The sequence below is a fragment of the Castor canadensis genome, chromosome 2 (genome assembly GCF_047511655.1).
Source record: "Castor canadensis chromosome 2, mCasCan1.hap1v2, whole genome shotgun sequence".
Lineage (NCBI taxonomy): Eukaryota > Metazoa > Chordata > Mammalia > Rodentia > Castoridae > Castor > Castor canadensis.
In genome coordinates, this window is record NC_133387.1 from 34,328,151 (window position 1) to 34,350,754 (window position 22,604).

The window sequence follows — 22,604 nt, forward strand, 5'->3', positions numbered from 1 at the left end:
TAGCAAAGTAGCAGGATATAAAATCAACATAGAAAAATCATTAGCATTTCTATACACTAACAATGAGCAAACGGAAAAAGAATGTATGAAAACAACTCCATTTACAATAGCCTCAAAAAAAATCAAATACCTAGGTGTAAACCTAACAAAAGATGTGAAAGACCTCTACAAGGAAAACTATACACTTCTGAAGAAAGAGATTGAGGAAGACTATAGAAAGTGGAGAGATCTCCCATGCTCATGGATTGGTAGAATCAACATAGTAAAAATGTCGATGCTCCCCAAAGTAATCTACATGTTTAATGCAATTCCCATCAAAATTCCAATGACATTCATTAAAGAGATTGAAAAATCTACTGTGAAATTTATATGGAAACACAAGAGGCCACGAATAGCCAAGGCAATACTCAGTCAAAAGAACAATGCAGGAGGTATCACAATACCTGACTTCAAACTATATTACAAAGCAATAACAATAAAAACAGCATGGTACTGGCACAAAAACAGACATGAAGACCAGTGGAACAGAATAGAGGATCCAGATATGAAGCCACACAACTATGAGCAACTTATCTTTGACAAAGGAGCTAAAAATATACGATGGAGAAATAGCAGCCTCTTCAACAAAAACTGCTGGGAAAACTGGTTAGCAGTCTGCAAAAAACTGAAACTAGATCCATGTATATCACCCTATACCAAGATTAACTCAAAATGGATCAAGGATCTTAATATCAGACCCCAAACTCTTAAGTTGATACAAGAAAGAGTAGGAAATACTCTGGAGTTAGTAGGTATAGGTAAAAACTTTCTCAATGAAACCCCAGCAGCACAGCAACTAAGAGATAGCATAGATAAATGGGACCTCATAAAACTAAAAAGCTTCTGTTCATCAAAAGAAATGGTCTCTAAACTGAAGAGAACACCCACAGAGTGGGAGAAAATATTTGCCAATTATACATCAGACAAAGGACTGATAACCAGAATATACAGGGAACTTAAAAAACTAAATTCTCCCAAAACTAATGAACCAACAAAGAAATGGGCATGTGAACTAAACAGAACTTTCTCAAAAGAAGAAATTCAAATGGCCAGAAAACACATGAAAAAATGCTCACCATCTCTAGCAATAAAGGAAATGCAAATTAAAACCACACTAAGATTCCACCTCACCCCTGTTAGAATAGCCATCATCAGCAACACCACCAACAACAGGTGTTGGCGAGGATGCGGGGAAAAAGGAACCCTCTTACACTGTTGGTGGGAATGTAGACTAGTACAACCACTCTGGAAAAAAATTTGGAGGCTACTTAAAAAGATGGACATCGATCTACCATTTGATCCAGCAATACCACTCTTGGGGATATACCCAAAAGACTGTTACTCCAGAGGCACCTGCACATCCATGTTTATTGCAGCACTATTCACAATAGCCAAGTTATGGAAACAGCCAAGATGTCCCAGCACTGACGAATGGATTAAGAAAATGTGGTATCTATACACAATGGAATTTTATGCAGCCATGAAGAAGAACGAAATGTTATCATTTGCTGGTAAATGGATGGAATTGGAGAACATCATTCTGAGTGAGGTTAGCCTGGCTCAAAAGACCAAAAATCGTATGTTCTCCCTCATATGTGGACATTAGATCAAGGGCAAACACAACAAGGGGATTGGACTATGAGCACATGATAAAAGCGAGAGCACACAAGGGAGGTGTGAGGATAGGTAAGACACCTAAAAAACTAGCTAGCATTTGTTGCCCTTAATGCAGAGAAACTAAAGCAGATACCTTAAAGCAACTGAGGCCAATAGGAAAAGGGGACCAGGAACTAGAGAAAAGGTTAGATCAAAAAGAATTAACCTAGAAGGTAACACCCATGCACAGGAAATCAATGTGAGTCAATGCCCTGTATAGCTATCCTTATCTCAACCAGCAAAACCCCTTGTTCCTTCCTATTATTGCTTATACTCTCTCTACAACAAAATTAGAGATAAGGGCAAAATAGTTTCTGCTGGGTATTGAGGAGGGGAGCGGGAGGGGGTGGAGTGGGTGGTAAGGGAGGGGGTGGGGGCAGGGGGGAGAAATGAACCAAGCCTTGTATGCACATATGAATAATAAAAGAAAAATGAAAAAAAAAAAAAAAAGAATATATAGCATTAAATGATCTTTGACATCTTTTCCATCATTGATATTTTCAGGAATCTGAGTATTTTAGTGTTATCATCTATAGAAATATATTCTTTGCATTGTGTTGAAGGATACAAAAAGAATGACCTTTTGAAGAATAAGAAAATCCCACTCAACATTTAAAGTCATGACCAATGTCAGTTTTCCTAGTTCCCTTCCACAGTAGCAATTACATCCATCAGCATCCTCCTAGAGCCTGTTTTTACCTCTTGAGGGCACTTAGCATTTCATCCTGAATCCTGGCTATTTGTTTTCATGTCTCTCCCCTACTAGTTTTTAAGCTACTTGAGGGCAGCGAGTGTATTTATTATTTGTTTATTTATATATCTAGGGCCTCCATGCTGTCATACATGTAGAAGGAGGTATGCCTTGTCAAATTAATGAATGAATGCCATTTAAAACAGTTTACACATCAAAATGCAAAGAATACAAAAATAAATCAACCTGTCATCAATGCAATGCTAGGCTAGCATTATCTTTTTTTTTATCACACTTAGCTTACATGTGATAAATCATTATATAAAACTGGCCATGCTTTGGGGAACATTACTTCATGGTTCATTCATTCATTAAGTCCTGAATTTTTATAAGAGTGATTAGAAGACAATTGTAGATTTTGTGCACTTAGAGAGTTGCTAAATTTCTAAAAATTTCCAGGATTATGAAACTAATATGTACTAAGAAATCACTTTTGTCATACCAGACCTTGTGTAGCCAGGGTGCTATAATGTCTTATTTCCAGTTTAACAGTCTGTCAGGCTAATGAAAGACGTCAGTGGTGATACTGCCTATGCTACTAGCACTAATGTAGTACATAATGCTATTTTCTTTTTTTCTGTATCCCACCATAGGAACTCAAATATTGCATGTTTTATCCTAGTAGGAAATGTAACTATCATAATATGGAGTTATTTCTATAACAAGGTAATGTTAACAGTAAGTCAGACAAACTCTAGTGTAATAGGAATATCAAGTATGGTTCAGATATTTTGATATATTGATGTTCTTTTGACAGTGACGTACATAAAAGAAATTACTTGTCATTTATTGTGTGCTATCTAGCCATAAATGAGGAAAAATGGTCAGGCTAAGAAATGGGATAAAACTTCAGGCCAAATGATTCACATTGGACAAGTGATATTTTGTTTAAAGATAATTTCACTGACTTAAAGACAAATCACTGGTCATAAATTTATCCATTGCTGTAACGTAAAACTCCCCAGCCAATTCCCATCATTGAACGTTAGAAATAGCATAATGAATACTGGGATTTTAACTAATTCACTGATACTTTTAGGTTAGCAGGCAAGCTTGAATGGAATCCTCTGTCACAGGTAGCCTTAAAAATAATCTAATAATTTATACAGTAAATTGTGTATTTTGTCTTCTTATCTCTTTTGTGTGTTCTAAAAATAAAGAAATCAATGACTGATATCATAAATGATCATTGTACTTCTAAATATTATTGCAAAATACTATATTTTAGGAAAGAAACTATTGGCCCATTATGAACTTTGAAGGAAAAATATTATCTCCACAAATAAAGAGACAGTATTATTAAGAATGGCATTCCCATTTTATAATAATCTCCCTGATCTAAAGTCCTATAGTTGGATGCAAGCTCAAAATACTAGATTGGAGAAAAAACTAATTCACTAATAAAATTCCAAGTATGTCCATGTGAACTGAGTTTGATTAGTAGATGATGTCTACAGGCCTGCCCACCTGATAAAAGGGAAAGCCCAAATCTCTTATTAAAAGTAGGCAATTTTAATGGAGTAATATAGTCATCTTTTATATGAATAAAATATTGCTTGCCTGCTTCATTGGCCACTCAGAACAATGACAGAGTAATATTTTCCTGACAAGAAAACTTTGTATGCAAATTATGATTTAACAATAAAATTACATAGTCTCATAGGCTGTTGCCAATGAACCTGTACAGTTAGAACATTGTGATAACCCAAGCAAAATGCCTGATTAGCTAGCATCTCAGTATTAATGTATTTCCCTTATTAAACAGTTTTTCCTCCTGTCACTGAAATTTATATATTTATAAACATATTCTACCCAAGTAATAGTAGAATTAAATAACCTTAGTCCACTATTGACAGAGAATAAAGGAGACTCCAAGATACTCTAACCTAGTAATTATCATCTAAAAATCCCCAATCCTCTAACTTTATAGCTGCCAACTACATATGACTTTAGCAGACTATCTCTGAAATATTCTACTGAGCTATCCAAAGACTCCACTCAAATAGCTCCTGTTTTTATTAAGGCACCCTGGCTTGTAGTTCATATTGTATATAACATTATCCAATAACTTTGCTGCTTGTGACTATGAGAAAATAAAAAATTAGCTCTATATGGTTAATTTTTTAAAATGCTTCTTTATTGTTGAATAAAATACATAGAACAGAAGATAGGTAAGAAGTAGAAAGGCAGAAGAGTATAAAAGATATTGCAAATGGAGGGAAACCTCCACAAAGTCGACCAGAGAGTACAATTGGGGGAAAGAGGAAGGTGGATACAGTAGCCACCATTAGAAGAATGAACAGACCTTCGTCATGTGCCAGTACTGTTCAGACACTGTCTCCATCTTTCCTCCTGCACACACATGCAAAATCAGGTAAGTACTATCAACAACTTAATATGGCATATTAAGAGAAGCAAAGGTCAGAGAGATTAGATACCTTTTTCAAGGTCACCACTGTAGTAGACAGTGAACCTAGAACATAAACACACCTTCAGTAGCTCTCATACAATGGAGTAAACTTATTAGTTTTTCTTGTTCTTGCTATAAAGATACATTATTTTCTATAAATATTAAAGTTTATTTTTTCTCCACTTGTTGAAATGTCATTTGTCATTTTCATAATTCTAAGGCTCTACTGAAATTTAGTTTTGTTTCTTTGGAGGTAAAAACAGCCAAATATTTACATATCCATACTCATACATATGCATGTGGATTGCAAAATTATAATTATTATCAATACTTTGTTATTATTTTATAACATAATAAGGTAATTCTGTAATAAATATGTGTACATACATACATACACATTTATATATATAAAGATTTAAATGTTTATCTACACATACATAAAATAAAGGCTATAAAACTTCATTGTTTATCAAAATCTCAGCTTGGAGACAGATTAAGAATATTGACTTTGCTCTCACTCATACCGCAACAATTTAAATATCAAATGGTACATGCCAACTTCAAATTTTCAACAAGATTCTAAGATGGTTCTGTAGCACATTAACCCAAATAAATGTCTCGAGCAACATCAAATATTTTAACAGATTCATTATGTGTGATAAAGGTTTCCTTGGATTTCAATGTATTTTATACTATCTTTAGGGTGAATACAAGTCTTCCCTATAAATTTGACTTCTCATATGTTTTATTGATAAATACACAATTTAATGTTTAAAAATCATCCAACAATTCAGTCTTAAAATCTGGAAATAATATAGATGTCATTGAGATAATCCAACCGACATAGGAAGCAGAACTGAATGTCCATGTAGATTTGATAAGCCCATCCTGGGTATTTTACTTTAATCCACAGAGTGTTTGGAGTTTTTCTAATATTTGTGTACTTCTCCTTTTATAAATATATAACTCTTGTTATTGTTTAATCTGCATTCATTTTATCAACAAAAGAGCATTCTGTTCTTCATACAAGTCAGTCAGCTTCAGGACAATTGATACAGTAAAAGATCAAACAAAACTTTTGTCCTCATGAAGGTCAGAGACTAAGCCTAGTTCCACAAAAATCCCTTATTTATGTAAAATCAAATGTCATTATTTGTGTAGCTCTAGCAACTTACATCATATTTCATTAAAAGATATAATTAAAATACTAAGGAATGATCAAGGGAAAGCAATAATTGCTGAGTAGAATAAAAAGAAATTTTAGAGAAGATAGATTTATATATGTTAAGCCTTAAAGTTGGAAAAATAATGGAAATGTGGAGAAGTTATTTATAAGAAAAGGCATGAGTAATGTCACACGGTTAATTCAATCTGGAGTGCAAAAATACTTGATTCAGAGAATTACAGATTTTCACAATTGTCTATCCTGGCTCCCTTAGCTACAAACTGAACATATTTCTTTTTCTTAATTCATGTTTTGACATCATGTAAGTCCAATCTTACACCTCATACTATACAGTTTAAATAGACATGGGCTAGCATTTCTTTTTGGCTATCATTAAAGTTAATCACAGCTATAATTTTACATAGGCAATTGTAGAAAGATCATGTTTGTGTTTCGTGGGGCTTTTTGTTTGGATTTTTTTGTTTGTTTGTTTGTTTTGGCAGCAATGAGGTTTGAACTCAGGGCCTCATGCTTGCTAGGCAGGCGTTCTAGCACTTAACCATGCTACCAACAAGATCTCTGAAAAAGTGATTCTGCAAATAATTCTTCTTATTTACTCTGGACAACTTTAGATGTAGTTTCAATTTCATTACTGTCACACTTTCAAATATATGGGCTTAATATGTTTCATAGAATATTTCTCCAAAAGTTATAAATTTTCCTTTCATATCAAAAATAATACTTATGGGCAAGAAATATATTTGGTCTCTGTTTGGATTCTATTATATTTTTTATGGTACAATTCACTTTTTATTTATGTGGTATCAGTTCTCTTGAATATTTTCAAAAACTATGGAATTCAATACAACAATATTGTGTAATTTATTTTAATAGTGATTTTATCTCTACCAAATTTATTGTGAAAACCCTCTAGTCTATTGTCAAAAAAGGTTAAAATATTTCATTTGCTTATTTATAGCCAAATGATTGCAATTATATCAATTACGTGACACTAACAACTTATATAATTTCTTTCACTGTTTCCTGCTATAAATTGTTAACCTATCCTGATCATAACTTTAATTCTTCCCCAAAGATTTTTAGTTACCTATGTTTTTACCTGTAATATAACCCTGGCTTTTTTTTCTGGAATAGGAAGCAATGTTTTGATTTCATAAAAGACAAATCTATTTTCTGGAAAAAGGATAGGCTGAGCCTTGATGTGACCAATATGAAACAGAGCGAAGTTTGCTATGAACTTTTGGCAAATATTTTTATTTCCTATGGACTCATCTGAGGGATAAATAAGAATATCTACCTGACAGTATTTGTCCATGAGGGGTTAATGTAAAAATTAATTTATTTTTAAAGTCTATAACAGGTTAAATTTTAAGTGCAAGTTAAATATAGAGGCGAATATAACACAGGTCAAGGTTAATGCAAGATGATGGCTCAGAATCATGATCACACTTAACTATTAAACCTAGACTAACAAATTGTGTCCTCCAAACATTTTTTTGAATGGAGAAGCCTAAATCTCAATTATTAAGCCATTACTAGTGTCTTTCACAAACAGATAGAAATGCATCAAAAGTAAAGTCAAAAATTTTTGATGTTGAAATTTTCATCTCCAAGGTGATATTAGTAGGACATGAGGGCTTTGAAGGGAATCATGGATGAAGTGCCCTCATAAATGGGATTAATGCTCTTAAGAAAGAATCCTGGGATGAAAGTCTCATTCCTACTACCCCGTAAGGGCACAGCCAGGAGGAATCATCCAAGCCAGAAATTGATTCCTTACAAGCTCTCAAGTGTTTTGGCACTTTGATCTTGGACTTCTCAGCCTGCAAAGATGTAAGAGATAAATTTATGTTCTTTATAAGTTTACCATTTTATGGTATTTTATTTATAGAAGTTAGAATGAGGAGAAATTTAGTAAATGCCTTCTAGAATTATTGCTATCTTACCTGTCCCATCAGTGTTCTAGGAAATTTTTCTTGATAATGGTTCCAGAAAAGATACTAATGCAAATACATTGAATTTCAAAATTAGTTAACGTACATTACAATAAGTTAATTATTTTGAGACAAAAATTTCACCATAACATACGTTTATATTATCTATATTAGTCCCTCTTTGTATTTGTAAAATGCATCATGGTAGCCTCAGTTTTCAAATGTGATTTTAATAAAAACAATTCTGGCAATGTATTTTAACATTAAGGAAATGAGAAAAAATATTGTAATTTAATGTAAAAAAGCATCTGACAAATGTCAACATTTCAAAATCATTCATAATACTCAGAACTGATAATTAATAGGAATTAAAATTAACTTTGCCTAATAAAAGTACCAATATCACACAAGGAATACCATAGATAAATGTACATGCAATCCCTTTAAAACTCAGCAATACTGGAATGCCTCGTGTTTTTCAACATAATAAAGATGAATTATAATTGTTCAACATAATTACAGAGAAAAAAGAAGTAGAATCATGAATCTGAAGAAAATAAAACATCTTAGAAAATCAAGAGCATCAACAGAAATCTATTACAAATGAGAGTTCAGCAAGGCTTCCACATAACAAACAAGAACAAAGAAATTCAGCGGTAGTACCATATATCAGCAATAATCACTGAGAACAAATAGGAAGCAGAATACCACTGACAATAATAACATGCTCTTAGGAAGCATTATGATTCTTTGAAAAAATATAAAGAGCAGCTAGGAAAAATGCCAGGTAAGTGATTGAAGTATTTGTTTTGGAAGACTGCCAATTTTACCTGCTGCAAGTCTAATTGCACTTGAAGAGAGAATTTGAAGAAGTCTATTTCAATGTATGTGCTAGTGAACTATCAGTATCTATATTGGGTGGAAAACTTAGTTTTTTTTTCTTTTCCCCTCCTAGAAACCATTCAATGGCTATAAGGATAAGAGAGACAAGAATTGAAGCTTCCTTTTTATAAAATCATAGTACATTAAGGACTGCCAAAAGCAACCACATTTATTAGAAGTATTCACAGAGGGAATTGGAGTCAAATTGAGCATAGATTCCAAACACAAGACTAACTTGGAGCTTATCACAAAATAGACTTTCTGTTCAAAAATATGCCAATATTCTTCCCCCTAAACAAACAAACAAACAAGCAAAAATTCCTACATTAAAATGTAAGCACACAAAGTAAGCAGGATGATGGCAGGGGAGCTTTCAGCCCAGTTAACTGCAGAAAAATAAAGCCAGTAAAACTTCCTTAAAAACCATTTGAACATGCCATATTTGCAGGAAGCAGTATGTGCTTGTGGCTACTGAGAACAAATTTGGGAGCTGTGGAAATGGGCTATACAGAAATGTTGAAATCATCAGTCCGTAAAGGCAAGAGAAATGTAGTAAGCACTTATATCAGGGAAACAAACTCATTCAATGATGTAAAAGACTAGTACAGTATCTATAAAAACATGCAAAGTATCCAGTATTAATAGGACAAATTCCTGACAAAGTAATCAAACAATGTTGCTATGCTATGTGTATGCAATTATAAACAAAAGAAATACAATGTATACGTAAAAAAATACTGTAAGGGGCTTCTCATACTCCCTTTTATAAATGAAGGACTTCTTGCCCCAGAGAGCAAAATTGCTGACAGTAGACATGACATTATCTGGAATCTATGGTCTGACTTTTGGAAACTTACCTTAGTTGAAAGATAACAGATTTACTAAAAAGCATGTCCTTTAAGGAGGAACCCACACCCACTGAGTTTTCAAGGTGAAAATATAAATGTGCAGCTCCCTTATTCCAACTCCAGAAAGCTCCAAAAGGCTCCTGAAATTCTGCAGCTCCAAACTGAGGAAACTAAGCATTTAATTCAGACTTTCTATTAACATTATTCCTCCTGTCTAATCAGCTTTCTCTGTCTTCTTACTGTAGATGTTAATTCTAACCAGAAATGAAGTAGTTTAAGAAAACTGATGCTAATACTGAATTTTGTGAACCTGTGTGGGATAGACCTCAGATAAATTCAGGAGTAAGTCATTGGGAATAACTTATATAATTTTCACCAATGTGAATTCTGTTACCACTCTTGGAAAACTGTTGACTGGTGAATTGTACACAAATGGGAGAAATAGTAAGTAGAATTACAATATAGACCACTAGATTTATTGACAAGGGCATTTTGAACACATTTCCTGGCTTTTAATGACTACTACTAGGACAAACGTTGTGGAAAAGAGTCCTATCACGAACCAGGCTTTAATAAGCTCACTAAGTCATAAAGCTGGGTAAGCCCAGAGAAACTTCATCATTAGGTAGAAGTGTCCATCCAGAATTAAACATTAACACGACTAGGTTACACAAGCAACACACATTAGCAGGTAGCCTAGATACCCATGATATTCATGTCTATTACAGAAGAGTCTCTCCTTCAGTGCACTGGGATGGAATATCAGTGAATGTCGCTTATGGACAGTTAGAAGAATTGGTCAGCTGCATAAGTGGGCTGCACTGCAAAGCCCTGCTCAGGAGTAACCTGTAAAGTCAGTGATGAAGCCACATCTTCACAGTAGACAGAGACTTGTGCAGTGTACCAGATTACTTACTTTGAAAGAAAAAAGATAGCTTAGTCTTAAATGATATATCAAATTTATGAATGTTAGTGAAGTTTTAGTCAACTATTTAAAGTTTTAGTCAGCTAATGAAAGACTTGGGTTAAAATGGACTGAATATGGGCAGAAGAGAATGAGAAAAATTATGGTGATCTTTATATTGCTTATCAACAAATATTCACCAGGGAGTAGTCGCTACAGAACTGAAAACAAACCTACAAGGTAGACAACAATGCTCACCCAATAGACCCCAACGTGAATACAAAAGTGCATGAATGAGTTAGTCACGGTGGCAAGGATAGCAATTATTCATAGGAACATTAACTACATTTCTCAATTGCTGCTACCAAATGCCCAACTTGGAAGCAACAGAATCAATGTCCATTTCTCATACCGCATCATACCCTAAGTGATTACATTGGAACCCTCACATACTGGAAAGAGGAGCAAAGTACATTGTCAGGAAGGTCTTTCCTTTCATGTTTAATGGACTCAGCCAGCACTATCACCCAGGGGCCTACACAGTTTAATTCAGAGATTCAGAATGCCACATTATATCGCTTCAGATCAATAGACCTACTTCACAATGAAAGAATAGCAAAAGTGGTCTCATGACTATGAAATTCCTTGCTGCATTACATATCACATAAGCCAAGTTCTTTCAAACAAGAAAAATGATCGTATGGGTTACAGAATGCACTGAGAGAAATTTCTTGGATCCCAGCAATTCTACAAATATTAATAAGCTTGAGAAGACCAGAGAAATATTCACATTGCAAAAATTCTTTCAACTGCACTTTTGAATTTTGAGTACTTTCCTTTTCATGTGTTATACTTAAATATAAAACAGTTCAAAAAATTAGACAATGGTTTTAAACTTGAATATCAAACATGGTGGAGGATTTTAGGACAGGACACTTTAACAGAGAAAGCACAATTCTTTTGTAATTTAAGCATGGAATTCATAATTTTGATATAATAAATGTACATATATAAACATATTTATACACACATATTTTAATATCTATATCTACATATAGATATAGACCAATATCTTTGTCTTTGTCCCATCATTCATGGAAAGACATCTTTAAGAAATACAAAGAAAAACAGAAACAATCTAATGGTAATAAAATTTAATTTATCACTCTCAGTTTATGCCATTTCCAATGGGACTAAAATAAGTACACAGATTACCTAAATCATGTAATTAATAGGGCAGACCAATTTTTTGTATGAGAGCAAGAAAGGTTCTTTTTGTATACCAGGCCAAAAGCAAGTTCATGCTTCATGCTTGCCACAGTCCCGTTAAGAATCCCTTTTCTATCTAAGGGGTCAGATTCCACTGCCAGAAAAAGAGGCCACATACAGAACAGGCTATAGCCATCTTGGATGTTGCCTTTACACTGTTTATACCAAAGTTACCTAGCTTTTCTTGGAACTATTTTCTTTTATGTTCATATTTTTAATTTTTATTTTTCATTTCTGACATTGTCCGAATGAAATAACAAAAACTATTAAAAAGCTGCATAGTGAAGTCTTCCTCCAAGGTCTATTTCTTATCAATGTGGTAATGTCATACAGTAGCTACTGTCATTAAATCATGTTGACAATAACTGAGATTTTTATTTCTCTTAAAAATGATTACTAGGTGCATACATTATCATTCTCCAGTGATGCTGTACATTTTTCTGGTTCTATTCCAAAAAGAAAGGCCCTATTCTCCATTTCAGGAAATAGCATCAGGGTTACTCAATTGATTGTGCCAAAATTCCTTTGAAATAAGTCAGGCATGTTGGCACAAGGCTAAAATCACAGAACTGTGGAGGTTGAGGCAAGAGGATGGTAATAGCTTGGGCTACATAATGAGATGCTGTCTAAAAAAAAAATCTTTGATTTGTCTCACTCAATTAGTTCAATTATAACCTATACTTGCTCTAACTGCTCCTCTTCCAAGGTACATTGTGCATCTTTTTCCTTCTATGTCCACCATAGCCATCATTGTCTAAGCTCCAACTGAAATTGAGTAGGCATTTACTGACATGCAGAAACTGAGTAAGAAACTATTTAAGAAGAATTCTTTCATTTTATTTTTCTGCTGGGTAGGAATACATTGTCACATTTATAAAAGTTCTTACAATGTATCAAATATATCATACTTGAATTCACCCCCTCCATCATTCTCCTTTACCCTCTCCCTTCCATTCCTAAATAGCTTCAACCAGTACCATTTTTCCAATTACATACATGGCTACACAGTATTCGCACCATATTCACCCCCTATACCCTTTCCCTACCTCTCTAACAACTTTCCAGGAAGCACCTGTTCCACCCTCCTGTTCTCAGATTTTGTAAAAGAATAAAAAAAAATGGCATTTCTGCTTGTTTAAGATAGCTACACAGGAAGTTTCCTTGTGAAGAATTCTTTTTTAGGTGTAGGGGTGTTTATGTGTAATACCAGGAGATGGAAGCCAATGGATCATGTATTTGAGGTAAGCATTGGCTATATAGTAAAGTCCTGACTCAAAAACTAAAACAAAACCCAAAAGAATTCTATTTAGCTTATTAGTCACCCAGTTGCCTTGGTAAAGAATGTATTTAGATAGATTGAGGTCAGAGTGGAAATAAATAAAGTTGTAGAGTCATCGGTAGATAGATGAAATTTTTAGTCATAAGTTAGGGTAGATAGTTTGGGTCATGATGCAAAGGATGTACGTGTCAAAGAAGGCGTTTGAAAACACAACCTAAAAACATTTTCTTAAAATGTAATGCTGGGAAAACATACATGAAGGCTGTGAGAAACAGACATTTTGCACAAAACAAAAGCACTGTCCATGACTCTTGCCACAGTGAGGGAGAAAGAAGATAAAATTAAGTGGATCAAAAGATTAGGATAGCAAAAATGCTAAAGGAAATAGCAATCACAAAATTTTGACACTAGGCGTGCTGACATGCCATATAAATCTGGCTCTGATATGAAAGGATTTTATGACAAAAACCTATGTGACAACAACAGCTGCGAGATGCTTCTGTGTCTGTCACAGGTGACAGTGATCTTAATTTCTGGACAAAATCATTTCTTTAACCTTTTCATCCTCAAGACACAATATGGTGTGAAATTTAATTTAAAGACATAAAATATTTGTAGTCCTGACATCTAGTAACACACATGAGAGGAAGTATATTTTGGAATAACAGCAGAAATGCAGGCCTTTTGAAAAGAATAGGATTTTAGAATTGTAAGACTGACATAAAAACTTGCTAGAGGATAAAAGATCAAATCCTTGTATTAAGAGCAGAGTGAATGCACTCAGCCAACATTCAAATTCTTCTTGAATATATTTTGCCTTCAAACGTGCATAAATAAGTTAGACATATAAGTAAGATACTATGTAATACTCTAAATCCTTGATATGTTCTTTCAAAATCTATGTCATTGAAAGACCACTATCCTACAAAGCCGTCCTATAAATGCTTCCTAATATATTCCTGTAAATGCTTGTCATTTGTGTTAGGGGAGAAAACTTCACCATGGCAATCTGATTTCCTGCCCTCAGTGGCTGAATTCCTTTCATGATTCTAAAACCTTAATGGGTAGAATAAAGAATTAGCTCTGTAAATGGAATGAAAATTTTAAAATGATTCTCCTTTTTCAAATCCAGTGCCGCCACACAAAGGTACTTGTCTTTTTATTAAGGATATTTAAAAAATGGGCTCCTTAGAATTGATAGCTCTGTCCAGCAGCCTCTCTCTGAACCAGATATCATGAATAAATATACACCCATTTGCTTTAAGTAATGGCAAACAGCAAATATATGAATGAAAAATGAAATATTCTGTTTTAAATTATGCAAATCAATGGTTATGCCGTCAAGGTTATTTCTCTGTGCAAGTGTGGATGAGGCTTTGGTGCATAACAGGCTCTAAAGAGCTGGAGATAGAGTGAGCTCCTGGGTATGCATGGCCATTTCCCAGTATGTAATCTGGGGCAGGTAATTTTGCATGGGTCTTACAGAAATCAAACCATGCATGACATTTCAGATCTGAGTGGTCAACTTCATGTCCTGGCCTATCAAAACTACCAAAACAGGGATAAGAGGTGATCAGAAGGAGCAGCACTTTACCTAAACCAGATATTATATGGATACAAAGATTTTTGAACAAATTAGTAGCATACCTTATATGTACTTTGAAAGTACTGTTTGAGATGTGTATCTGAATAAACAACACTCTTATATGGGATCAGTTTCCCATTAAGTGATAAATAAAGCTTTACATTAAAATACAAAGTTGTAGAGAAAGGAAAGACCTCTGCAATATAAAATTGTTTTTAGGAATATGTACCAGTAGTAGTTTGTTATCCATTACTCTATAGATTTATTTTTAATTGTGGCAGGTAGTATAACAATTTTATTATGGCTTCTATTTGATGTAGACTATATTCATTAATAAAATTTTAGTAACAAAATCCCACAGAGTGGGAGAAAATATTTGCTAGCTATACAGCAGACAAAGGACTGATAATAAAAATATGCAAGTAACTCAAAAAACTAAACTCCCCCCAAATCAATGAACCAATAAAGAAGTGGGGAACTGAACTAAACAGAACTTTTTTAAAGGAAGAAATCCAAATGGCCAAAAACAGATGAAAAATGTTTACCCTATAGATTTTTATAGTCATTTGATTATCAACTAAAAAGAAGTGATACTCAATAGGATGATTTGTCTAAGATGTAGAGAAAACTCATAAAGTGATTAGGAAGGATTTTTTAGTAGAAATGCAGAAATTTAAATTCTTATACTTCTCAATTTTAACATATTACCATATTAGATTATTTTTTTATCTCAACATTTGCTTCAATATTGTAGCTGGCTAAAGTTTAAAATATTTAGGGTGCCAAACATTAAGCTGCAGATGTCTTTTGAGAAAGGATAGGTAGATATACATTGAAATAACCCTGAACCAATGTGGGGTTAGGGGAACCAACCATGATTGTTTCTAACTCTGAAAAATTGCTTGATATTGACTAACAGCTGTACCAAAAACATGAGCATATATTTTATATGTGCATATATTATACATAGTGAATAATAATGAGAAAACCATAACAGATTACTTGTTACTGCCATGCATAGCATTTTCTCATTTTTATTTATTGATTTATTTTGTGGTACTGGGGCTTGAACTCAGGGCTTCATGGTAGCAGGGCAGATGTTCTACCATTTGGGCCACTCCACCAGCCCCATACATAGCATTTTAATGGTTTCTGGAGATCTTTGAACTCACCACAAAGAAATAAAAAATGGCTACAGAATTTTTACAAGAGCACAGTGTTGCCATAATTAGTTTTGTACAATTGTGTTTTAACACTGCATCTTATGCTTTTTCACATTTCTCTTGACTGGAAATGAGGCCATATTAGGACTGCAGTGTTTGTGTAAATTTTGATAAATTTTAACTTTCTATCAAGATTTGTTTATATTTTATGGTAGTAGATGATAAGAACACTATACCTTTGTTTGTATTCATAATATACACACGTTTTTATTCTTTATTCATTTATTCATATGTGTATACATTGTTTGGGTCATTTCTCCCCCACATATTTTTATTAGTTTTTTGCTATTTCTATTCCATGTGGTTCATCTGAGTTTTTTTAATTGATCAAAATATTAATAAAGAAAGAAATTTGTGTATAAGTAGATTCATGCAGTTTAAATTTGTGTTTTTCTAGGACAAAGTTTATGCATATACACATACGTATAATTAGGAGCATATATATGTGTATGTGTATATATGTGTTCAGTGAATATATAAAAATTGTATGTATATATTGAAATTAGATATATATCATTTGAAACATTGATTTAAAATATCAAAGAGCTCAAATTGTTACTTTAAACACCCTAATAAGTTTTCATGCATCATTGTGCAAGTTTTTAAGAATTTCACTTTGTCTATTTGATTATTGTTTAAACTGCAGCCAACTAGAACTTAAATTTTACATCTATAACTGTGTTAGTTACTCTAATATATACCTGAGATAATCAGCTTATAGAGTGCAGTAGTTTATTGTATCATAGTTTTAGATGTTTCAGTTCATCATTAATCCATTTGCTTTTGGCCTATAGTGAGGCAGCAAATCATGGATGAAATATGGTGCAGAAAAGCTATTCACCTCTTTGCAGGCAATCCACCAATGACAGAAAAACTTCCCTCCCATTAGGCCCTACATCTGGAAGTTTTCCACCAACTCTCAAGAGCACCAAGCTCTTGGACTTAAGGCTTTGGGAGATGTTTAAGATCCAAACTATAGCAATAACTAATAACTTTAGACAGCCATAATTCTCATCTGCTCATTCAATTGACAAAGCAGAAATGAATGGAAAACTTTTCCCAAAGAAGTAGATATCCCAATAAACTATATTCAAACAGACTTTTAAAAACTGTTGTTTATTAAATATTCTACAAAATGGAGCCATTACTGGAAAAACACATGATAGAAAAGCACATCAGTGTTTCTCAAACACTGGGATAGTTGCACGACAATCACTCAGAGATCATCTGGAAACACAGATAACTGGGGTCTCTGTGCACAAAATTTCTCATTCATGAGTCCCTGAGTGTTGGCTGAGAACTTGCTTCTAAGTCCTCTATAATAGTGATGTCGCTAGTCCTAACACCAAGAATAAAGCAATAACATTCCACATTACCCTTTTAATTGCCTGCAAAGAATAACGCAACAGTTATAATATTTGTAATCCTTTTTGCTCCTTTCCATGTACCAAAATATTTTATATCTCTGTGTGTCTATCATCTATCTACCTATCTATCATCTCCATCTATCTGTAATATTTCTATATTTTATATATTGGGCATCATAATGTTGGCATGCCATTTATTTCTATTCAACTCCAAACTCACTTTTTATTGCCTTTCTGAACTTGGTGAATATTTCTCCTGTGTCAGTTGGCAAGCATGATGTTTAATCTTTGTCAGTAGATGGCACCAGTAGGACACTGGAGAGAAACAGACTTTTACTAATTTTGGTGTGCTTCAGTTTTCTTTCTTCTATCATGTCTCAGCTGTATGTATGTGAGGCAGCCAGCAGCACTCATTCCACCAAGTTCCACTGCTTCCCAATCACTTTGGCTGGTGCCTCCCAGGGCACCTTTGCTTGCCAGGTTTGTCCCGTGATACTTCATCAAACTTGACAATGCAGAGTTAGAGCTGTGCTCCTAGCCATAAGGACTGGTTAGTCATAAGAGAAGGAGGTCTTCCAGATTTATTCCTTTTTGGGGGATCTTAGTCTCAGCATTAGAGATGGTGGTTGTTGCCTACATTTCTATATTCCTTGAAGTTCTTTGTAATAAAGCCCGTCTTGCTACTTAATAATTCCCTGTATTACTCTTTTTATTCTCCTGTGTGGTTTTTGTCCCCTGATTAAACACTAATACAGTTGGGTTTTTAACTTATTGTGAATATTGTGAGATTTTTTTCTGTCATTATAAAATTGTAAGGTCACACTTTAAAGTGTATTATACTTTAGTTTGAGATCAGTATTTATATTTATTAAATCTCTGTATTTGCAAACATTAAATAAACATACCAAAGAATTTTTAAAACAGCTCTACAGACCAAACTCTGTGGTAATTTGAGTTAAATCTATGTCATTTTTCAGCCCAAGTAGTTTTGAAACATAGTTATTTTTAGTCACAAATATCAAATGCTGACTTTATTTTCTATTTTCATTTTAAGACCTTATCTAAAGCATTGAAAAAAATTCAAATATGATCTTATATGATCATAAACATACAAATCTCAGTAATAATTGTAGAATTGTGTTCTATTATTTTCTGAAAAAGTGATCATTTGATTTCTTAGTTGAATAGTAGCTTTATGAAATAATCTTACTGGCTTAGATGAATTCTCCTTTTATGTATTCTGGCTAGATTCCTCTTCTACCACAAATAAATGTGAGAATGTTTCCATAACATTTCCAATCTTTTTAAGTCATAAAATTATATTTCAGTGATTAATAGAATATAATATACTAACAAAACTTAAAACTCTTTCCCCCATTTAAAGACTCCTCTCTACCCAACTACAACAACTTTTCAGAAATTGTAGAGAGAAGGAGGATGTCCTTTTCTCTTTTGACATAGTCCTTAATTCCTAGTGTCCTGACTGCTGTTTCTCACTCTTCAATGTCTGGATGAGGGATGAAGGTGGGCTTGGGAAGAAATTTGAGGTATGGATCACATCTTGTGTTCATAAGTAATAGCTGTGCGCTACTTGGAGAGTGAAAAAATATTGTCATCTGTTGTTTCCAAATGTCTCAATGTACTTGTTTTGGGGCAGAGACTATCTTTTTGACCTTTTGACCTCTATTGTAAGATGCTTAGACCTTTGTCTTCACATCTCTATTTCCAAGCATTTACTCTTCAATTGGGAGGCTCCTGTTCACCTAATTAGATGAGACCCTTTCAAAAAGAGTCACCACTGTCTCTGTCTGCCCTCTCTAGGGACTATCTCCTGTGGACATGCATCTTACACCATGAATGGAAAGCACTTTCAGGCACTTCTTTCCTGCTATTGGCCTTACCTGCAGACAGAAGTACATAAGTCAATATTTTCTGGTTGTGTTTCTCAAGCTCCAAGGTACTTATAAAGTACCTTACAAATATTGCCCTTGAAACACTTTTCTGAATTGAAGAGAGGCATCATTTCCTTTCCCCGTAGAGGAGAAGAATCTAGCACATTAATAATTCACCGGAAAGAGAACTGCCCTGATCTCTTCAACCTTTTACATAAGCTAGAAGTGGTGATTAGCTAGTCCTAATAGAACCAATTCTGTGCACCTCCTTTATATTGCCCTTGATGGATGAGATAGACTTCCATCTCATGTTATAATGTGGATTTTGCTGCAGTTTATTGCTTTGTTCTCCATTTTGGAGACAATGCCAACACTAAGAAAATAGGGAGAATGATATTTTAACAACCTGTATTATTTGTATAAAGAGAATGATTTCATATTTCAATGACTCTGCTAAGAGATCTTAAAATACTACAGGAGAATAATAGATAAAATTATTTAAGTTTCATAACGCTACATATTTTTCTTAACCCAATGCATCCATTTATTCCCAAACAACTTTGTACAACAAGGCTAAATTATTAAATAGTATGTCTACATTGAGAAGGGCTATTATTTGGAAGTGGTAAGATTCTGTCACATTCTCCAACAGTAAATATAATGTTACTGAGTAATGTTTATATTTATAGTGCATACCACTATAAATGCAGCAGCTCCTTAAATATGTGTAGCTCACAGTTCTTTTTTCAAGTTTTAGGGCAGTTAAACTAATAACCAATCAAGGCTACCAGAATCCAAAACTTTCTTGCTTGTTCATGACTAATCCTCCATAAATTCAGTTATCATTAAGTATTTTTTAAAATTTGTCTTCTGCATGTTTATTCTAAAGTATATAATTATATATAACAAACAACTTTGAACTGTATGTCTATTGCTTGAATACTTACAAGCCTGCTTTCATTAGAGTTTAGAATAGTTTGGCTTTCCAAACTGTTACTTAGAGACTTTTGGTCTCTAAGTAATTTTGAAATAAATTACCATTTATTTTATAGAATGAAATGCATGAATTTTATCCAATTTCAAATAACAGTATCACATGCTTAGTGCGTATATGTACAATTCAGTATTCTGGAGTCTACAAGAGACCCATAAATACATCAACAGCAAGTCATATTACTACGTATTTTAATAACAGTGCAAATGGAGAGTTACAAATCATAAGGATGATCATTTCTATTATAGGAATTTGGTAAGTAATTTCCATTCATTTATTGCAATGTATGTTTTTACAATTAACATACATTAATTGTAAAAAATGGGTTTCATTTTAACATTTCATACATGCATCTAATGTACTTTGATCATATTCAGTCTTGTAGTAATGTTCATGAAATAAATTTTGCTGCTATGTGATAAATGAGCAATAGAATTGCAAGTACCAAGAAATCAGGAGTAAGTCTGTTTTCTCCATTATACATACAGCATTGACATATGTCATGGAACAGTTAATATGATTGTAATCATATTTCATCATTTACAAGTGCAAAATGGGTGTGATTTTTCAGAGTATCTCATAGAGCAATGCAGCATAAAAGTCTGATAAATTACTGTGGTTGGAAATGTGGATAGGGAAACAAAAATTTATTTTCTATAAAAAAGTGGCTATTCTTGTCTTCCGTCTTCTCCTCTAAAAAATAAGTTACTCAACCTAAAATTATCTGACATATATTTTAACACTATTATGGGGAGGGCCCATAAATGACAAAAACAGAGAGTATAAAGGAGGTCAGTATATTTTTATTCTCTATCAATTCTGGAAGTGCCATTACTAGAAGGAAGGTGAAATTTCTGGGGAGCATACTAGAATGTCAAAAGTGCTGTAATATTCAGAGAGCAATAGAAGACAGTTTTAAACATGATGCCTTCCGGATTTGAAACATAAATGAGAAGGCAATTTTGTGGAGCCTTGAGTGTGACTGTCTCTCTGTGTGTTTGTAACTCTCAGTTACAAATGTGCCTGTGATACTGAGTCTTAAAAGGGCCTGTCTCAGATAGGTTGTTTTTTTTTCTTAATAAAGTAGTTCTTTTTTGTTATTGTTGAGTTTTAAGTGTTCTTTGTATGATTTGGATAACAGTCCTTTATTTTGATAAACATTTATTGACTCTAGATTTATCATTTCAAATGGAAGTCCTAGGAAGTAAAAATTTATTACTTCATACCCTTTCACTTTTTTAAGTCTCTATTCTCTGTTTTAACATTTTCCTATCACTAAATTTCTTGAATGAGTTTTTTATTTAAATTTCTCACATATGCATTCATTTACAGTTAGAAAATGGGCTGTAGGCTCATCAATAGAACTCGATTTGACAAAATTTTTGAAATTTTAAATGCTTATTTTCTAATTACGCTATTAACCAATGGATTTTTTAGATTTTACAACCAACCACAGATAACAAATGCAAAAATAAACAAGTAAGACTAGGTAAATCTAAAAGTGCTTTTGGACCTCAAAAGAAATAATCAGTAATGAATAAAAGGAAAAGACAGTCAATAAAACAGTGGAAAATGTCTGTAAATCAGCTGATAAAGGATTTTTATCCAAAATATATAAAGAACTCATACTAGTTAATAGCAAAAAAAGGACCTGAATAGGCATAATCTCCAAGAAGACATAAACCTTCTAAATATATTTAATCTCTTTCAAGCATATGAAATGAGTGATCCTTTAAATTGAAGCTCAGACATTTGTTTTTACCTTGTCAAATTGTTGGCTTTGCTCTGCTTCCTGCCCCACCTTATCTCCTTTTTGGCATCTAATCTTTACTCTTCCATTGTTAAGTGCATTAGTTCTTTAAAAGTCAAAATAGACCTTCTTCTTTCCTTCCCCAACCTCTTCCCTTGTGATCACATATACTCATAACTGCTTCTCTATCTATACAGAGTTTTTTTAATGGCTTGTTAGTCCTACCTTTGTATTCCATTCAATTAGCACTTTTAAACATGTACAAATTACTTAGATAAGGTGAATATCACCTCAAATTGTGATTATCTTGGAAAATTAGCATACAAAACAATTGAACTAACCTTTGGTTTGTCCCATCATGTTTCATTAATCTGTACTAAATAATCTGTATTTATTCTTCTTATAAATGTTCTTTTATATTTAGTCTGCTACTACACAGTAGTAGTTTCCCATTTTGCCACTATTGGCATTTATGGCAGAAAAATTTTTGGTATGTGTTTCTCCCATTCATTTAACCAACTTGATTTCTTTTTAATGGTAAAAACACATAGTGAGATTTACTTTCTTAATAAATTTTAAATTGTCAGTATTACTTACTCTATGCATAATGTCATTCCTAAAATCCCTAGAATGTT